Source organism: Arvicola amphibius, chromosome 3 (genome assembly GCF_903992535.2).
Source record: "Arvicola amphibius chromosome 3, mArvAmp1.2, whole genome shotgun sequence".
NCBI classification, from domain to species: Eukaryota; Metazoa; Chordata; class Mammalia; order Rodentia; family Cricetidae; genus Arvicola; species Arvicola amphibius.
The window spans coordinates 44,830,714-44,851,324 of record NC_052049.1 but is presented as its reverse complement, the minus strand read 5'-3'; the positions used below and the strand labels follow the sequence as shown (position 1 = coordinate 44,851,324).

The 20,611-nt window shown below is 42.4% G+C and overlaps 1 protein-coding gene across 1 annotated transcript in view; it reads right to left on the bottom strand.

The window, feature by feature from the left end:
- The window catches only part of LOC119809212 (microtubule-associated serine/threonine-protein kinase 4-like), a 193,283-nt gene that overhangs the window by 7,534 nt on the left and 165,138 nt on the right, over positions 1 to 20,611 (bottom strand). The window lies entirely within an intron of this gene.

Here is a 20,611-nt window from a genome sequence, read left to right as displayed (position 1 = left end):
TTTATCAAAGCAGTGGAGTATTAACCTATAAAGGGAATGGAATTCTGACACTGGTCAGTGGTTCTCAACCTTCCTAATGCGGCAACCCTTTAATACAGTTCCTTATGCTGTGGTGACCCCCAAACATAAAACTACTTTCACTGCTACTTCATAACTGCAATTTTGCTACTGTTATGACTTGCAATGTCAATATCTGTGCTTTCCGATGGTCTTAGGTGACCGCTGTGTTGTGGGAACTCCTTCAGCCAATAGTCTTTAAGCTACCAGCCCACATTGGGCGTAGTCTCATGTACTATTAGTGCAGATGAAAACCATGTGCAGCCCTTTTTTCTGCTGTACTCCGTTCCAGTTCCCAGCACACGCAGAGGACTGAGGATTGCTACCCTTACTGTGAGTTTATCCCCAAATAAATAACCTCAGTATACTCCATTCAGGGCTATTGTGGAACTCTTTGGTGCTACTACAAACTGGTGCCCGTGTGGCCTGAGCCACGCCATTGCCCGGGCCTGTGTGTGGCCTCCTCCCACCCCATGTAGCTGAGCTACCCCTCTGGTGCAACTGCTCATGGCTTGGCTTGGTTAACACTGCAACTTGGCACTCTTTGACCACTCCCAAAGGGGCTGCGGCCCACAGGTTGAGAATCACTGACACGAATGAACCATGAAGATATAATGCTAAATTAAATAAGTTAGTCAGATGTTGTATGACTCCCTTCCCACAAAGTACCTGCAACAGTCAGTTCACTGAGACAGTGTAACTATGGCTTCTGAGTGTGGGGAAGGGGAGAGAAGTCCTTGCTTAATGCATATAGAGTGTCAGTGTGGAATGGAGGGATTGTTCCAGAGATGGATAGTGGCAGTGGTTGTACAATGATATAAATGTATCAATGTATTTAATGTGATGAAATCATGCATTTAGATGTTTAAAATGTTGAAGTGCATTATGTATCTTTCACTACACATTAAAAAAAGTCTCCTTGGCTTAGCTAAAATCCCCACATCTATTATATTAAAAAAAAAAAAAACCAAAATGAGATACTCAGATCTTGTTAAAGCAGATAGCTACACAATCCACATCAACTCCTCCTATTGCAAATTACACTTAATAGCCCACACCCTTCCTGCCATAAGCAGGGAGTGAACCTTTTAAGTGCTCTCCAAACTTCAGAGGAAAGATTCAGGCCCACGCCAAGTCACTGGCTGGATCTGGGCAGAATCGATGACTCGGCAGCCAGTGCCCTGGGTATCTTCCATCATTACCCAGGGATTCCTCTTCCACGCCCCATTGCTCACTCCTAAACATTTGCTCCCTTGTCATCAGGACTCTCATCCCCACAGCAGTAACAGCCACCCTTTATCCATCTTCGGCAGCGCCACAGCAACACAGGGGCATGGCTCCCTCCATCTTCCCGCTCACATGGCTGACTGCCTTGCAATTTCTTGTCCTCCCTGCAAAGGAATGGCTAGAAAGCATCAACAATTCTGCTAAATCATTCTTCTTAATGGCATAAATAAATACAACTTGAGAAACCAGCAGACAACTGACCAGAGTGCTAAATTTCACTTATTTCTATATTGAGCTGCTTTTCAATCCTTTTAAAAATCGTGCAGTGTTTTGTTTTGTTGACACGAGAGAAGTCCAGAGCACAGCCTTGACCCGAAGTCCTTGATATCACTGCCCACTCGCCAGCAATCTCCAGCTGCCACAGAAAATGGAAACTGAATACAAGAGCACACATATTTTCAGGTGATGGTGTTACAGCTGACTTGGGCCTAATAGGGCACTGAGGTCTTCCCTTCATTAGCCATGTGACTCGGATTCACCGAAAACACTTCCCTTTCCTTTCTGGAATACCACCAACAGCACACTATATCTGACATAGTCATAGGCAACACTAATAAATATAAGAATCCAAAGACCAAAGAGAAATGCTTTGAAATAAGCTTAGAGCACAGGGGGCAAGGGGCGTGGCGGGGGATTGGAGGCCAGCAATTAACAATTTCACATACCTAGAGAGACCGGGTAGACGACAAAAGTTTTAGAGAGGAGCTAAAGCCCAGGACCACACTGGCAGAGTGCTAGGAACTATGGGAAAGCAGCAGAACACATAGACCTACAACATGAAAACCAAAGCCTCTGGGTAACCATTGGGCGCTGGAGGCCGGTCTGAAGCTGCCCCTGCCACTGCCAATCATAGCTTCAGCTCTAAAGCAAAACCAACTTCTGGCACAGGTACTACGGTAAGGCACTTCAAAGACACAACAGTTCTGCACACTCATCTAACACAGCCAGCTGGGTACTCATGCCATCTGATGATGAAGGGGCAAAAAACATCACCACAGAGCCTTTGTAAAGGGAGCAACTCAAAAGGGTACTTACAGGGAAACTTACTTGGCCTTCCGTTTGTTTCCCATTAACTTGTACTTAAAGCAGTGTTTCTTATCTACAGTGATTACCTCTCAATCTAATCCTAGGATCAAATCAGTTAATGCATGCATGTAGCAGGGCATGGTAGGCTGTGGCTCTAAGATTCACCTCCATCACTGCCCTTGGCTGGGGTAACACCCAGCAAATTCTCCCACTCTGTAAAATCACCCAACCGCGGCAACCAACTCCCCAACTCTACCTACACCACCAAAGGGAGTCTCCCCTTGGACAGTGCTTATTTGAATTAAAAATTCTTATTTTAAGCCGGGCGGTGGTGGCACACGCCTTTAATCCCAGCACTCGGGAGGCAGAGGCAGGCGGATCTCTGTGAGTTCGAGACCAGCCTGGTCTACAAGAGCTAGTTCCAGGACAGGCTCTAAAGCTGCAGAGAAACCCTGTCTCGAAAAAACCAAAAAAAAAAAAAAAAAAAAAAAATTTCTTATTTAAAAAAAAAAAAAACAACTATTGGTTTGGCTCCAATCTCTGCTTGCACAGATCAAAGGCAGAGGGGCAACTGGAAATGGGTTTGTAAAGCCATGTTAAACAGAGCCCTCTCTAACGAGGACACTAACAGGCCACAGACACCGGGCAGCGCTGCCTGGGCGAGGCCCGGAGGAGGTGGGTGGTAGTGCTGGTAGGAGCTAAGTGACGCTGGGCAGAGGTCAGAGTTAACGTCTGCAATCTGGCCTCCCTCCATTCGGGTATTGAAATATAATTCAGGAGAATGAATTGCTCGACATGTCTAAGCCTCCTGGGAAATGACAGATATTGATGAATGCTGCTGGCAAGATATATGGAAGGAAAAGGCAAATAAATAGAACAATTTTTTTTCCTCAGAGTCATTTTGTGGATGTGTGGAGCAGCTGTTAAAGCACTTGGCAGCCCACCTCTTCCTTCTTCCTCCCTCTCCATGTCTGCTTCCGTCTCCCCTGTCTGAAATCTCCCTGAGGACCGGCACCTGTCCCCCACCCCAAGATGAACATTAAACACCCAGGAATCATCTCTTCCGTACCCACCCTGCCTGTTCTCAGCCCAGTGACCAGCATGCCCGCCACAATTTCTTTCCATTTGAGTGTGTTCATTGGCTCAGTCAGATCCCAGGAATGTGTCCAGTTTCCTAACTCCTGAAGTCAGCCTGCTGATTCCAGTCCCACCCCATTTGGGCCCAGTGAAGAGCGTCACAGGCTAAAATTAAACCCCTAACCCTGTGGTAGCTGTGTGACCTAGTCCAGGCTTTCTGACACTTAAACTTTCATTTTCTGCGATTGCTGGTCATTTCAGACAGTGATGGCAAGAACTACCTAGAGAGGTAAACAGAGAAACCATCACTCTGTGGCAAACCAAAAGCCCAAAGTAAACCATAACCTGATGTCCTCTCTGCTCTCCTGACAAAGTAACTCTTCCCCGCAAAGACTCTGCCTGTGTCGTGCACAGGATGGAATAAGCCCACCCCAGAACTGGGCACTTTGGGGTCACTGATTCTCACTTCAGTTGGGACTTAGGAGTGCTGCTGGGCGAGCAGGAGGCATGTGCTTTATCCTGGCTCCCCATTCGCTAGCTAGGGAGCCCTGGGTAGACAGCTTTCTCCTCTGACCTTGATTTCCTTAATCTAGTCATGATGAAAGCAGACAATATACACAAAACACATAATACTCGGTGAACACACAGCCTGTGCTCAGGAGCCATTCGGGGCCCCTCTGGACACCTCGCCCTTCTGGGCATCATCGGAAAGGCAGCTACACCTTTAAACCAGAGATACTGCTTAGTGTCTAATCACACTGTGTCCTATATGTGGGCACACAAGTACAATGATACTATTTCTAGGTACCAGATGCTCTGCCACCTTGCTAACTCTAAGACTGCAGCCCACATCACACTGAGTACAACACCACAGCCCATACCTAGAACCCACCGGACTTTTGGAGAATCGCACTCACATCTCCGCTCCTCTCTGTCTTATGTCTTTCTCCAGGATGTCTCTCATTGTTTCACAGGTCCACGTCGTCTGGATTATTAAAATCTGGTTCCCTTCCTCGTTTCATGACAGCAACAACAAAAACCCTCAAAGGCCTTAAACTTAATATGGAAAGCACCATGCCACTTCTCTGGCTTTGATTTTTATCGTTTAAGAAGTTATGTGCGAGAGCCCACCACCTCCACAATATACTGTAGATTTCAGAGGGAGCTGCCTTCTCTCAATAGACTAGAAAATGAGTTGTGCTTACTATCTTGCTTTTCAAAGAAGTTATGAAGCCTACTCAATAACACTCCTCTCCATGACCAGATGCTTTGATTGATGTCACCAAATGTCACCCACAGCCCTGTGATACTAAACACTGCTGACAGTTGCCCTACATCCCAACAGCTATTATAAAAGCCAAGGAGAAATCGGGGACCAGGAGCCTTACAAGATAAATAAAAAGAACAAAATCAGTCTTAGAGGGGATAAAATAAACTCCACAACACCAAATATACAGAAATTTCCAGGCAGGTCCAAATTCCTTAACAGGCTTCCTATTTAAAGGAAAATTCTATACACAGTTTTTTTGTTCACATAATCTTGTGTATTTCCTTGAAACAGATAATTCCGTGTTGGGCCTACTCTAAACAGATTTCAAGTTCTTTCATCTCAATAATGATGCCTAAGTACAACCCATAAAGGCCGTTATATTTTTGTCTTAAGAACTGTTTGTTAACGTTGATTAATGGATTAAACAAGAAATCTAGAGTGATCTTTATATGGTTTATTTTTTATGGTCATATGGCAAACATTGTTTCAGAATGCCACACAGATCTCCTCTCTCACACCAATGGCAAATATTTCAAGGTCCCTACGCCTGTTGTGAGAGGTCCCTGTCAGAGCTGCAAACACTGTTCTCCAAAGTTAGCAACTGCCAACCCCACCTGATTCAAAACAACAGCATCGGGCGGGGAGGGGAGCACTGTTATCCAAGCTGCAACCCCGTCTTGAATTAAATCTTCACAAATCCCTAAGTGCTTCAGAAGCACATCATAAGAGTGCTTTTACATTTAAGGAAAGAAAACCCAAAGCCCAGATTAGCATCATGATTATCTCAGCACTGTCTGAAAATGAGTGGCAGGCGTGGGGCAGGAATTCAGTCTTTCCATTTCTGGTCTATTACTTAGCGACTGACTACTTCTGAAATCTCACACGACATTAAGTAGCTGCTAACTCCAAGGTCACTGCCTTGTATTGTACAGTAACGAAACAACCAGGCTCCTTAATATTCTCTCTTTTTTCTTTTCTTTTTTTAAAGAGAGAATTCAGCCATGTTTATAGGGAAATCAGTGGGCCGAGATAGGGTAAGGTTGCCATTTGGCCATTCCTATCAACTTCCGAATGGTCACCTCTCACGTTTGAAAGCCCGATTATCTCCTGATAGCCATCCCTTCAAATGCATTTATTCTTCAGTTATTTGAATCCACAGAGAGCCCTGTGAGTACTGAATTGCATTGTAATAGGGCATGTGCATGCCAACTTTCACACTGAGAAGTCTATCATACATCAGATCTGCCTGGCGTCTGTCATCTGTCATTCACAAAGACGTCCTGATTCCCACGTAATAAAGAGACTGGTGGGGAAAACAAAACATGCCAAGGACACTACATTAATGTCTGTGTGTCATGCCTTCAGCCCACTGTCATTCACAGCAAAAATAAAAAGACCTACAAGACATGTCTTATGATGGCTAAATACAGAATCAGTCCAATGTTTAATGAAAAGATGACCAAATTTAAATACAAATACAGGAAGCCTAGGGAAATTTGAATTCAAATACATCCCAAATATTGCACTGAATGCACAAATACTAAAACAGCATTTCTTTAAGATGTAACTGGGTACCAGTAGGTTACCTCGCAGCTCTGTTACTGAGACTTAGTCCTTGAAATACGTGAGGCTTTTCTTGGAGGACACAAGGAGAAGTCCTCAAGGGATTTATAAGCAAGTGAAAGGAATGGTAGGTACAGCAGCAATGGCGTGTAGGAGCAATTGATGCATCAAGAAGGGGACAATACAAGAAGATGGCACTGGGAAAGCAAGAGAAAAGTGGCAAAATCAGCAAAAGCAATAGAAAGCTGTTTGGAAGTGGATTTTGTTTGGGTTAGTGCTGCCCAGATCCAAGCCCAGGTCGTACACATGAGCATCAAGACTGATCTACACTGACCACTGAGCACACCCTAGTCCCGGAATAGAAAGTGAATCCAGGAAACATCAGTTCATTTCCCCTTTATACACCAAGGGGTAGAGAAGCAACACTTACCACTCCACGCACACACGTAGCTTATTACTTTTCTTTTTTTTTTTTTTTTTTAAAAAAAAAAGCTATTTCTGTATACCAGTATAGCCAAAAACGAGCAAAGGAGAACAAAAGCAAACAACCCCCCATTCGTTAGGATTCCTAGTAACCAGAGGACAGAGAGGAACACAGTGGGTTCCCTAGCTCTCGTTATTTAATAAGAAAGTTCAAATTTATCAGACCATTCTAAGCCTTTTCCTTAACCTGACTTCAGGGAAATGCTTTAGATACTTTAATAAAAGGGGCTTCCATCCTTCAGAGTAACAGAGCAAAAGTGGAGGCACTCCTTCCCTTGAAGACTAAACACAAACCTAGTGTTAATGGAGTCTTTGTATAAATGCATGCAACCATCAGCACCCATGCTCACCGTTCACACGGGGCTTGCCTTAGCAGCCAGGGAAGCTGCCTGCCCTTACACGGAATCCTTCTCAAAGTTGTACTAAAAATTTACACTGGCCGTGATTTCTTACTCAGAACCTAAACTAGGTGATTTGTAAAAATAAAATAATTCTTTCTCATAATTTCAGAGGCTAGGAAGTCTATGAAAGGATAGCTGGTGTGTAGTCTGATAAGGGGCTACTTGTTACGTTTCCCCTGGCACAAGGCAGGTCAATTAACAACCCACTTACAAGGGCCTTAACCCCACCGGCGAGACAATCGTCCCCAAGACAGAATCATTCCTAAAGACCCACCTCCTGCTGCTATCACACGGGCCACTCTGGAATTTTGGGGGGAAATATTCAAACTAAGTAAGACTTTCTGTGTGTTCCTACCAGGAAGAAGCAAACATATTTAAATACTACTGTTCCCTCTTCTTCCTGTGAAGAATGAGCAGAAAGCAAGGAGGGGCCTTACCCCTCCCTCCACCTTCCCTTCAGACTCAGGTCTGAGACAGGTACCTGAGATGGAACCGTCAGAGAACAGAGATTATCTGTCTAGGCGGACACAGGGAAATAAATTTAGCCCTGGCAATGTGCACTGATTAAGTCCCTGCATGACAATGGAGCATGACAATGACAAATGCAGGCCACCACCGCCAGCATCCTTAATGCATCAGAAACACTAATTTTTAGACATCTTTAAACTTTCCCACCAGTGGCGTTTGTACCTCTTTGCCTTCTCTTTCTCCTGGGGAGCTAACTACGAGCTGACATCATTTCCATGAAGTCAAAATAACATGGACACCCGCAAGGGCTTTGACTGGATAATGAAAACAAGTTTTGGGGGGGGGGGCTGGCAAGCTCAATGTCGGGGCAAGGGACAGGACTCCTACTGGCATGTTCCACTAGAGGAGATGGCAGGGTCTCTCCACAGCTATGAGGGAAGTGTGCTTGAAGGGGACAGGGCAGGGGAGACAGACATCTAGAGTGTGAGAAAAATTAAGACATGCTATTCTGAGCAAAGGGTTTCTTTACTCCCTCTCTCCATGGGAGATGAAATTTACTTCTTAAGCACAAAAGACTCTGAGACAATAAGGCATGTGTGCCTGCATCCCGCAAGATGTGTTTGCTCAATCGTGAAGCCCAGTGTAATATTCTTAAGCAGTGGGGCCTTAAGAGATAAGTTTAGTAACAGTCAGGTATCATGGAAACCAACTCCAGACTGGGATATTTACCCATTGAGGCAGGTTTTGCAACTCGATTTGGTTTTACATTCATTTATTTCGTGTGTTAGCGTCCATGTATGCATATGAACACACACGACATGGCACACATGTGGAGGAGAGAGGACAACTTATGGGGGTGGGTTCTCTTCTTCCACCATGTTGAATATGGGGATAAAACTCGGAGGGGGGGGGGTCAGGCCTAGTGAGAAACGCCTTTACCTGCTCAGCCATCTCACCAGTCCCAGGCGTCACACACTTAACCATATTATTATCAACTGAACTTTCCCAACCTCTCCCTTCCCCATTTTATACTGTCAGCTCTAAAGGAGCAACACAGTTGTGGTTCTAATAGGGAATACGATGTCACTGGCTTCCTTTCCATAGCTGAAAGTGTCTAATTTATGAAGGGTCAGAAAACAGGCTCTGCCATCACAGCTGGAGCACAGTCAATTTCTTTGGCATGGAGACCTTGTAGGTGCCAAGAAACAGAGAAGCAAATGGAAGCAAACTTGTGGGTGTGAGTCCCTGGCTCTGCCCATCCCTCCGGCTACCATCACTCAGTGAAACGGACAGAACCCAGATGGAAAATATCAAGAGAGCCGGGCGGTGGTGGCGCACGCCTTTAATCCCAGCACTCGGGAGGCAGAGGCAGGCGGATCTCTGTGAGTTCGAGACCAGCCTGGTCTACAAGAGCTAGTTCCAGGACAGGCTCCAAAGCCACAGAGAAACCCTGTCTCGAAAAAACCAAAAAAAAAAAGAAAAAAGAAAATATCAAGAGCACCTCGAGGAGGATTTCTCTGCCCCTCCTAAGTTTCTAAATATACCAAACTTCAAAATATTAACATTTCAGAGACTGCTGATGTTCAGCTCATCCCAGCTACTACTCACTGCCAAACACCACCCAAAGCCCATGCTCCAGAAATGTTATTTTTATGAAAATGTGGGAGGGAGATGCAAAACAATGGACAGTAAACAACAACAAAAGGAACATAATCATGCTTCTGCAAAAATATCAGTGCCTGAAGTCAAGCAGGATGATATGCACTTTTGCACCTGTGATTCCAGCCAGTTCAAGACCAGCGTATGCTGCACTAAGACCATGCCTCATAAAAAACAGCTTTCTAAAGTGCTAAACCGCAATTGGTGTCTTATACTAAAAGAAACTTCAAGAGGAAACAACTTGAATTTTTGATAAATGGATGGAGCAGATTGCTAAATCTTTAGGAAGAACCAAAGTCCATCACGAGCAGAACCACCTAAAGCACAAGCAACACCTAGAACATGGGAAATACCGAGTACAAAAGAAATTAGCAAGAGGACAGAATGAGGGACCCTCAAGCACTCTGGATTTAACATTCTACAGATTTTTAGCTACTTTATGTTAGATTTATTAGCCTATCTGGTGTAGACAGGCCCTTATAGAAATACTTAGATGCACACCATTGCTGTGGGGCAATAGTTTGTACCCTGCCAATTGTATTTTAATAAAATACTGTTTGGCCAGTAGCCAGGCAGGAAGTATAGGCAGGACAAGCAGATAGGAAGTAGAGGTAGTGCAATGAGAACAGGAGAATTCCGGGAAGAAGGAAGTCCCATTCTGCAGTTGTGATCCAGCCACAGAGCAAGCAAGATGTGACTGCCTTGCTGAAAATGGTACCAAGCCACATGGCTAACACAGACAAGAATAGTAAGCTAATATAAGTTATAAGAGTTAATAAGAAACCTGAGCTAATGATCCAATCAGTAACTAATGTAGACCTCTGTGTGATTTCTTTGGAACTTAATGATTGCGGGAACTGGGCAGGACAGAAACCCCTCAGTCAACACACCATCTTGAAAAATCACACCAGAACAAACTTAAAACTGCCAGTAGACACTCTCTTATTTGGTGGCCTTCAACTGGATATATTGGATATGGGCCAAGAGAGCAAACTTGTACATAAACATGTGTGAGCTGCCCCAGAAAGTTTTTTCTGTCCCAGTGGAACTTCAATGCCACACTAACCACAATCTGGGGCCCAATCTAACCATTTCATCTACAAAGAATACTTCAAAGACCTACCAAGAAGCCAGACTCTCTGTGTAAAACATCATCTGAATCAGCACTCACGACTACGTCATAAGTTTTAAGTTTTTCAGGCTTTATCAGGTACAGAATTTAAAATGATTTCTGAGGGGGCCAAATTGGTCTCTGGAGCTCCTTCACATTCAAATGAAGTAGCTCTGGCTTTTATTTATCCTAGGGAAATGCAAGCAGTACTTCAAGTCCTCACCAGCTTCTTCTCCCATCCCATCACTCCTGACCTCTCACCTCCTGCATCACTGGTGCAACACAGCTTCTGTGAGAACCACGTCACTTGTTTGGGAGCATGGGGCAGCCACTTGGCTGCTCAGGGCTGGGAACTGGGGTGTGGGCGATGACTCCTCAATTGGCCATCTGCAAAGGCGATGAGCGGTAGCAGAAGCCTCTGTGTCAGTGTCGCTGGGAGGAAGCATCTGCCAGAAGAGCCAGCTGACAGCTGTGTGTCCCATTAAGTCTAGGTCTCAGGAGATCATCCCCTGACAAGGAAAAACTACAGATACTTCCACAAATGCATCAAAACATTTGCCCTCAATGGTAAATGCCTGGATGGCATAGAAAACACCCAGGACAGAAAGTGGCACCCATTCCGTGAAGACTATGAACGGTTCCAATGGCGTCTTAAAACTGTGTGCTCTTGCCAAGATGAAGATGCCAATCCAGTCGCCTCTAAGTTACCCAGTTATTTCCCAGTCTGAGCACAGACATCCTCTAGCTTCCCAATCTCTTGCTGATGGACCACACAACTTTGTACGCAGTACCAAGGGGCAGCACACCAACTCAGAAGAATTTCTGCCCTTGGTCATGTGCCTTCAACAGAGAGACTCTGTAAGTACTGAGAAACAGAAGAGCAAATGGAAGCCAATGCACTAAGTCAGCCAAATTGTAGATGTGAATCATGTGTTAGATCTGACTTTGTCATCTCTCCCACAATCACCCACCGGCCAAAAGGGAAAGAACCCAAGGTGAGAGTATCCAAAGAGCACCACAAAGATTTCTCTGCCACTTAAAGTATTTTAAATTAATTTCAAGTTTAAAAAATTAATTTGAAATTAAGATAATTTCAAAGACTGCTCATGAGCAACTCAGCCCATCTACTACCCATTGCCAAACAATGCCCAAGTCCCACATTCCAGGCTACTTTCCAAGATTCTACCATCTGTGGCTCAGTCACTGCAGAATGCCATCACTGATGCTAAAACATCTTCCCATTTCTCCATAGCTCAGGTCTGCCTTTCCCAGCATGCTCCTGAACAAGTCGTGGCCAAGGCTGTTGTGGCCTTCAGTGGGACTAGTGCTCCCAAGAGACTCATCTCCCTGGAGTCTGGACCTTGTCAAACACAAAGTCAGGATTCACTTCCCATCAAGCCTTAGACTGCAAGAGGGTTCTCAATGCTCCTAAGAAATCCTAAATTCAGAATTCCTTTCTATTTCCTACCAACAATTTCATAGTCTTCTCTCCCTAACTCCCAGAGAACCCTTCTAACATCCTCCCAGGTCTCGATACAATGAACCTCAAAACTTATTAAATTGCCTTGATTATGGTTGTTTTTTAAATAGTAAGCTCATTAAAACCAGCAATAAGGAAATGGACATTAAAAATTAAACTTCTTGACAACCTACAGTCCCCTCAAGCACCACATCCCACCTCTCTGTCCAGGCAGAGATATATGATATGCCAGAGTCTAGCTCAGTCCTGTGGGTTATGACTCCCCTGGGGTCAAACGAACCTTTCACAGGTCTCTCATATCAGACAGCCTGTATATCATATATTTGTATTATGATTCATAATGATAGCAAAATTGCAGTTATAAAGTAGCAAGGAAATAATTTTAAGCCTGGGGGGGTCAGTACAACTGTATTAAAAGGAAGGCTGAGTTGGACGATCCCACCTAATCTTCCCATTCACATACCCTTTCTGATTTCCAGGTCTTTCTGAGTCCCCCAAGCAGTTCCTTGGCTTACTACAGGTATGCCTGCTTGCATGGACCCAAACATAAATGACTTACAGGCCTCTCAGGCTCCATTTCTAACCTTTCCACCCACCCAAGTATTGCATATCTTACACCAGGGTCTAGCTGTAGAAAACCACACAATCCTTCACTCCCTCCAGATCTATGCTCAAACTCAAGGATACTACAAGAATACATATGTTGCATGCTAGCCCATCTCCTGAGTCTACCAGACTCATTCTACCTAAGCCATATCCAACCTTCAGGCTGAACATGGCCAAATATCTGTGTTCTGTAAGAACCTGCTGTGATTACATCAGACATGGAACTAACAAAGAAGTCCACAATTCCAGATATCATCACAGAAATACAAACTATGTGAAAGATCAAGGCTGCATTCTCTTGAAATCCACCAATCCTAGAGAATTGCTTGCCAATGTGCATCACCTAGATGAACCCCCAAATCACAGAATTTAAAAAGAACAATCATAAACTTCATCAAGGAATTCAAGGAGTTTAGTGAACACACACACACACACACACACACACACACACACACACACACGCGCGCATACCAACCAGCTCAATGGACTTAAACAGAGTAAACTTAAAAAGAATAAAAGCCTGCGTGATGTTCAAGGAAACAAATAATGAAAGTGACAGACAATCCAGGGTTTGAAGACAGAATTTAATAAAGAGTTAGAAACACTGACAATAATTCTAGATGGAATTGAAAAACTCAATAACTCAAGTAGAAACTCAAGGGAAAATTTTACAAGTACAATGAATCCAGCATAAGACAGAATTATCAGGACTCGAAGATAAAATAGAGGAACTAGATGAAGAAAGCAAAAATATGAAAAGTTTAAAAGCATAGGAAAATAATATACAAGAAATGTGGACACCATGAAAAGATCAAACTTCAAATTATAGAGCTAGATGAAGCAGAAAAATTCAAGGCCAATGGTATAGACCAAATCTTCAACAAGATTATAGAAAAAAAGTCCCTAAATTAGGGAAAGACACACCCATACAGATACAAGATGCACACAGAACACCAAATAGAGAAAAAAAATATTTAACAAAACAAACAAAAACTTCCCACAACATATTTAAAAGTATATAGAACAAACAAAGATTATGAAAGCTACATGAAAAAAATACAGGTCCCATACAAAGAAAAACCTATCAGAATCAAAACTGACTTCTTAATGGATACTTTGAAAGTCAGCTTGGAGCAATGTAGCAAAGTCCCTAAAGACCATGAATGCCAACCTAGACTAATGTACTCAGGAAAACTATCTGCCACAGTTGAAGGAAAAAGAAAATTTTTCCATGATATGAACACTAAAAAAATTATATACAGCAGATCAACCGTTAACAAACAGAATCCATTTTCTGCTGTCAACAAGAAACTCAGCTTTAAAGATAGCGCTACCTTCGATGGACAAAAGTACTCTAGTCAAATGGGATGAGGAAGCAAACAGATGCTGTTATCCTGTATCTGACAAAACTGACTTCAAACTAAAACTAGTTAGAGGAGATTTAAAAGGACACTTCATCCTAAAGAAAGGAAAATTTAACTGAGAAGGTATTATGATCCTAAACATATGTGTTTCAATCCCTGATGTACTCAATTTCATAAAAAGTGTACTACTGAGATTACAGACACAGATTAAATAATCCATTCGTAATAGGAGATTTGTATATCCCCCTTTCTTCAATAGATATGCCATGTGGACAAAAAATAAGCAGAGAAACATCAGACATAAATGGCATCATACATAAATGGACTTAACAGTTATCTACAACATGTTCTACACAAACACCAAAGAATACACATTCTACTCAGCGGCCCATTGAAGCGTTTCTAAAATAGACCATATTATATTCTGAAAAACAAACGGAACCTTAATAAAATCAGAAAGATGGAAATAACTCCATGTATCCTTGCTGACCATAATGCAATTAAAATTTAAAATAGCAAACAAATCTCTAGTAAGTACACAAACTCACAGAGATTAAACAGCTCATTACTGAATGATGAATGGGTCAAGGAAGAAGCCAAGAGAAAAATGTCATCCTCTGCACTTCCCACCAGGCTCCTGTCTCCTTCTCCACACCATCCCAGCTCACATCTTTCACAGTACAAGTTCTAGAAGAGCTTTGGATATTATTGTTTACCCAAGGATTTGCTTTCTCCAATTCCCTGTTTCCTCTTCACCTTCATCCCCCTAGCATATGCCTACACTCCACTGCTCTCTCCAAGGTCACCCAGTAACTATACTGTTACTTCCAGTGACCTTTTCTTATCTTCATCTTTATTTGCTTACATGACATGGTCTAATATGATCTCCTCAAAATGATGGTTCATTTCTGTGACTCCACAATCCTACTGGGCTTATGAGTTTAACATGTTCCATGGGTACGTCAAACCAAATCCATGCCCTATGGCCTTACTGAAATCTACTTCTCCACAAACTCTTCAACCTGGTGAAAAGTTTCCTTGCCGTCATGTATCTGGCCTCTAATCTATAGGACAGCAGGCCCTCATTTCCCAGAATTCTACAACATCCACCTTAGGGTAACCTCTGATTAAATGATGGATCCTGATAAAAATATGTAGGGAGAAGTGAGTATATCACTGTCAGCCTGGCTTTCTCCTTTCTTTCCACCTTGACCAACTGGAAATAGAGTTGCAAAAGGCCAGTAAGAGCCTATCCAGAAGGTGGAATGTGAGTATGTAAACCACTATGACGAGAGCAACCTAGCCCAAAATACCTCCCTTCAACAGTTACAGTGTAAAAAATAAGCTGCCACGGTGCTAAGATACTGTTACTATTGGCTTAGCTAAGACAGAGACACTGTATCCCAGCGAATAGTTACTAAATAGCATGGGAGCTTTAATTTGAGTATTTTCAGATTTATCAAGGAAGCTAAGGAACCCATTCAGTAACTAGAGAGAGACTCACTCACTCCAACGATGACCTCCTAACTCTAAAAGGGAAAAACGCTCCTTGGGGATTTTGTTGTTTTTTTCTCTCTTCAAGTAAAATGATTAAAATATTCCAGAGCTAGGCTGGGAGTTTAACTTGGGGGTAGAGCATTTGCCTAGCATGCTTGAAGCACTACAAAAATAAGACTGTCAGAAAGACAGACAGGTTTCATTTCTAAAGTCCAGGAAAGCAAAACTTCTCCATTTTCCCCAGTGACACAGAGCATTCTACCAAGTTTTAGAAATCCCAGTCAATACTGTCTACAAGTTAATCCGTTCATGCTATGCACACATTGCATTCCTATACAATCTATGGGAATATATTGATCCTGCTTTTCTTTATATTCTAAATGACCCAAACATCCTTTAGAAAACAGAAGTGACCCCCTCAGGAAAGGGAGCTTTTATTCTAGCTGTTAAGGTTACAACACACATGAAAACCAGGGAATACAGGGTACGGAGTGGGGACAGGGATCACTCATTTGTTTCTCCAGAAGGCAGAATTCAAAGATTTTCAGGTCTGCAGCTACCTGGCTGTGAACTGTCAGGCACAATACCGTGTATCTCTGCCCAGACTAAAGGACCTGTATAATGATTAGAATAGCACTTTCCTTCCTCATCAGGGGGCTCCAAAGCTCAGTCACTGTTTACACACTGCTTCTATCTATTTAGCAAGCAGCAGGCCATGAAGACAGAAAACATTAGCTTAAAAAACATCAGAACATGATGGGCATAGTAAGTGAGTCTATTGTTTAAATGTCAGCCCTGAAAGTAAAAATAAAATCAGCAACCAAGCTATGTTTGTTTCCCCCCTTTTAACCTAATACTCTGGTGATTCAGATCTTTAGTTTGGGAAGAAGAATTCCACAATTTCAAACATGGATGTCATTAATTCAAAACATGGTACAACTATGGGCCTTCTGATTTATCCTTTGTGAGGCTTTGTCTTTTCTGAATTATCTACATTGAACACATGCTTTTAAAATTCAGAAATACAAACTTTTATCATAAAGAATTGCTTTAAAAGACAGGAGCTAATTGTGGTGGACTGAGTCTTTAATCCTAATTGTCTTAGCATTACATTCTACCTCCTTGCCCAACCACCAGAGTGGAGTGTGCATCCTAACTTGACTCATTCCGACCAACAGAAAACTAACAGCACAAGGCTTACAAATGTTTGAAAAGAGTTTTCACGAACAGACTTCACCTCTCATGCTTCTGACTCTATTACTTGTGTAGCTTCTGATCTGAGAGACAGCGGACCAAGAGCAGATGGGACTCCAGGCGAATACTGTAACCATGCCTACTAGAACTAAAATAGGGTTCCACATTCCGGAATCCCCTCAGCCATGTAGCAAGAAACTCAGAGTTGTCTGCCAATGAACATTCTGAGAGTGTATGACATTAATATTGCTGACATAGATCATTGAATGATACAAATGAACAGTAACAACAACAAAAACATTGGAAGGAAATTTTTCCCTGTGGATTGAATTGCAGGGTATAAAAAAAGACCAGCGCACACTTCACGCTCCTGTATAAGAAGGGAGCCTGCTTAATCATCAAGCCCATTTGGAGAAAAATTCTTTAGCACAGTAGTTTCCTTCCCCCCTTATCAAATATTCAATTGTTTAATTTTAATTATAGGAAGTCTTATGAAGCATGTAATAGTTTGGGAACATTCAGCAACAGGATTTCACATTAAATATTATGACCCTCTTTCACTGTTCAAATTTATTTTTTACAACGTGATTTTCAATGTTTACAATTGTTTGCCACTCTGTATATATTCTATAACATGTTTAGTCAATATCCTCTTGGCAGATATTTAGATGACATGTAATTTTAATTATTATAAATAGTACTGCTCCAAACATCAGTAGTGCTAATTTTCCACACATATTCATGACTACTTGCTTGCAATGAATTCCCAGAAATAGAACTGCTGGGCTAACAAATGTATGAAAATAAAGTTTTTTTTTAATATGCATTAATTGCTCAGATTTAATTTACTTTAATTAAAGTACTGGAAGCCCTACAGATTGAGTCACAGTCCCAGATTCCAAGTAAGCAAAGATTTCCCTATCTAAAATTCATTCTAATTAATCCTGCTGGAATTTAAAGTTTATTTAAAACCTGCTGGGTACCTGCTATGCTAAGGAGCTTCAGGGTGGCTGTGTGCCTGCCTGGGCATAATCCCTGGCTCTCTTATTCACAAGCACAGGCCTGTGCTTCAGTGTCCCTACCTCTAAAACAGGGCTGAGTGCTTCCCTGTCTCGTGGGTTAGATAAGTCAATAAATGTAATTCACTGAAAGTAACCCTGCCCTATAAGAAGAGTATTTGAATATTCAGTATAATTATGGATAAATAAATGACGAGATCACAAATTTCCTTCTGAAAAGCTGAAAGTTTAGTGAATTTTTTTCAGTTATAATTAGGCAGTAATGTTTTCAAACCATAAGCTAAGCCTGAAAGAGTCCAGGCCGGCCTCGAACTTGCTATGCCCATAAGGGACCCTGAACTCTTGGTCCTCCTGTCTCCACCACACACCTTGAAGTTCACCGTTGTAAGTATAATACTTGGTTGGTCTTTGAAGTAAGATACTAGGCCAGGCATAGGGTTCTGGAGGCAAAACCAGCTTTCTCATTGTATGTTGAGCAACAGGGTATAGCCCAAGGTGAGGTCACATGATTATTGTTGCCTAAAACTAGAAGACAGCTTGTTTCTGAGAGTCGAAAACGATGCTTTCTTCTCTGAACCCCAATACCCTCTACTTGTGCAGGCAGGACACCACACAGATTTAATCCTTTAGTCTCACATCCTATAACAAATCCTGTAATCACAGCACTCAGGAGGCTGAGGAAGAAGGGTTTCCTGAACTTAAGGCTAGTTTGGGCTACACACTATGTCCCAGGTCAATCCAGGCTACAGGGTAAGGCTCTGCCTCAAAACACAGAAAAATATTTTTAAAAGCAAAAATCGAATCAATGAGAGCACCAAGCTGACCTTAGCAAGTTTACCTTCTTGCACCAACTCCAAAGCCCTAGTTCAGTTATTCACAAAGATAATGCTAACAGCTGTCCGTTGCTAGGCTACGTGCTTCATACATGTTTCCTTAATAAACCCTTACCTAAGCTATCTAGAGGACCAGTTACCGGTGCTTTTTCCCACCCCCAATATCCCAACTTTCAAGGACCTATTTTCCAATATAGGCTTCTGTTCAACAGTTAAGATTTTCTAAGAATGACTAAAATTTTTTTAATGATATCACATAAGATTTAAGCTCCCAAAATAGTTGTACAGCATCCAAACTGTATGAGGATAGACTTGTTAGAACTGCTAAGAATAAGAAACAGGAACCAGGTGCAATCATCCATTCTCAAAAAGCTAAAGGCCAAATTCCATGCTCCAAGTTGTATTGCTGCAATATTTTGAATCGTTTCAAAGCTTTTAATAAACTACTTGGGAAAAACAAAGGTGAGACTAATTACTGAGCAGCTGTCAAAAACAGTTCAATTAAAATAAACTTTTTAATTAAAATGACTAAACGGGGTGAATCTTAACCACTTCCCTTCCCATCAGGTAAGAGTTCCTCCAAGGTGAGACAGCCCAGACTTCTTAAGAAGGTGATCTGCCTCTGTGAGGGGAAAGCAAGAACGGTCCTAACACACAGCAGGGAGGAATCAGCAGAAGTCTACTGATACATACATAGCCCAGGCTGGCCTTGAACTCAGAATCTTCTTGCCTCTGCCTCCCAGGGCTTTTATGACATTCATGTACCACCATGCATGCAGAGTGTAGGGGTGTGTGTGTGTGTGTGTGTGTGTGTGATACACACGTGTCGTGGATATGCTCACACAACTACATTTAAGGGGTCAGAGGTTGACAGCAGCGTCTTCTGCTTTGCTCTCCATCCTACTCTGAGATGAGGACTCTCCCTGAATGTGAAGTTCACCACTGTGGCCAGACAAGTTGGCAGAGAGTCCGGGACCGTCCTTTTTCCTTGCTCGGTGCTGAGAATAAAGACGAATGCTTCTTCCAACGGGTGAAGCACCCCCTGCTCACACAGGAGCACTTTACTGACTGAGCCATCTTGCTAGCTCTGCAGCCTTTTCTTTTTCCCATTCTCTTCTTCCCTGGGCCTGATCGCCCCCCCCTCCACCCCAGCAGTGTGACTCTCGGGCGAACTACCCCAGCTCCACTGCCCACGTGGCAGCAGCATTTCCTTTCCTCAGAAATCCCATTACCAGGAAGTCAAAGCCCATAATTCTAAAAGAAAAAAAAAAAAACATAATTCGAAGTATTTTCCAGACCATTTATGAATCGGCAGGCAAAACTATCCTATGTAGACAAAACTTCCTTCAGGGCTTAAAACTAATGATGTTTCTTCAAAATATTTATGTTTAGAGGAAAAGATCACTAAAATGAAAGAGAAAAAATCTAATCTGTGATGTGTTAAAGTTGAGTTCATCATGAAAGATTCAATGTGAGTCATTTGTAGGGTATGCTTTAACTTATCCTTACTTGGCTTTTTTTCAAACTAGAATAAAAGTTATAAATAAAATAAAAGTATTTAATATAATTAATATATTTGTATAAGATATAAATACACATAGAGGTTTTTGGTGGGACTTCTTTGAGAAAACTTCAGTTTTAGATGGAACATTTTCATCTCCACTTTATATCTCTAATACATATTTTTTTGTTCAATGAATACATAAGCATACACTCACAGACTACAGTATTCTTTTCTTTGTTTCATTTTCATCTTTATCTCTTTCTTTCTTTTTGTGATACTGGGTTCAAACCCAGGGCCCATGAATGCTTAGGCAAACGTCTATCACTGAGCCACACTCCAGCCCTCTATCATTTCCAATGCATGCTCGTCATACAGAATGGCTAGATCAGGGTAACTGTCAAATTTCTAACCTCCAGCACAAAGCATTCCTGTTAGGAACATTCTAGACCCCTCCCTACCTTCACTTTAAAAATGGAATTCCTAAAAATCAAATTGCTGCCAATTCAGTGGCCAACTGTGTTACAGAAGAGCAGTTTTGTCTGTCTAGCCCGCCAACTGTTCTCCCTGCAAACCCCACTTCCCAGGCTCTCACCCTCACTCGCTCACAGACGGTAGCGTCCACAGCTCACTCAGAAGCAACATGCAGTATCTGCTTCTGTGCCTGACTGGAACAGTTAGACTACTTACCTGCAAGAATGTGTTAAACACAGAG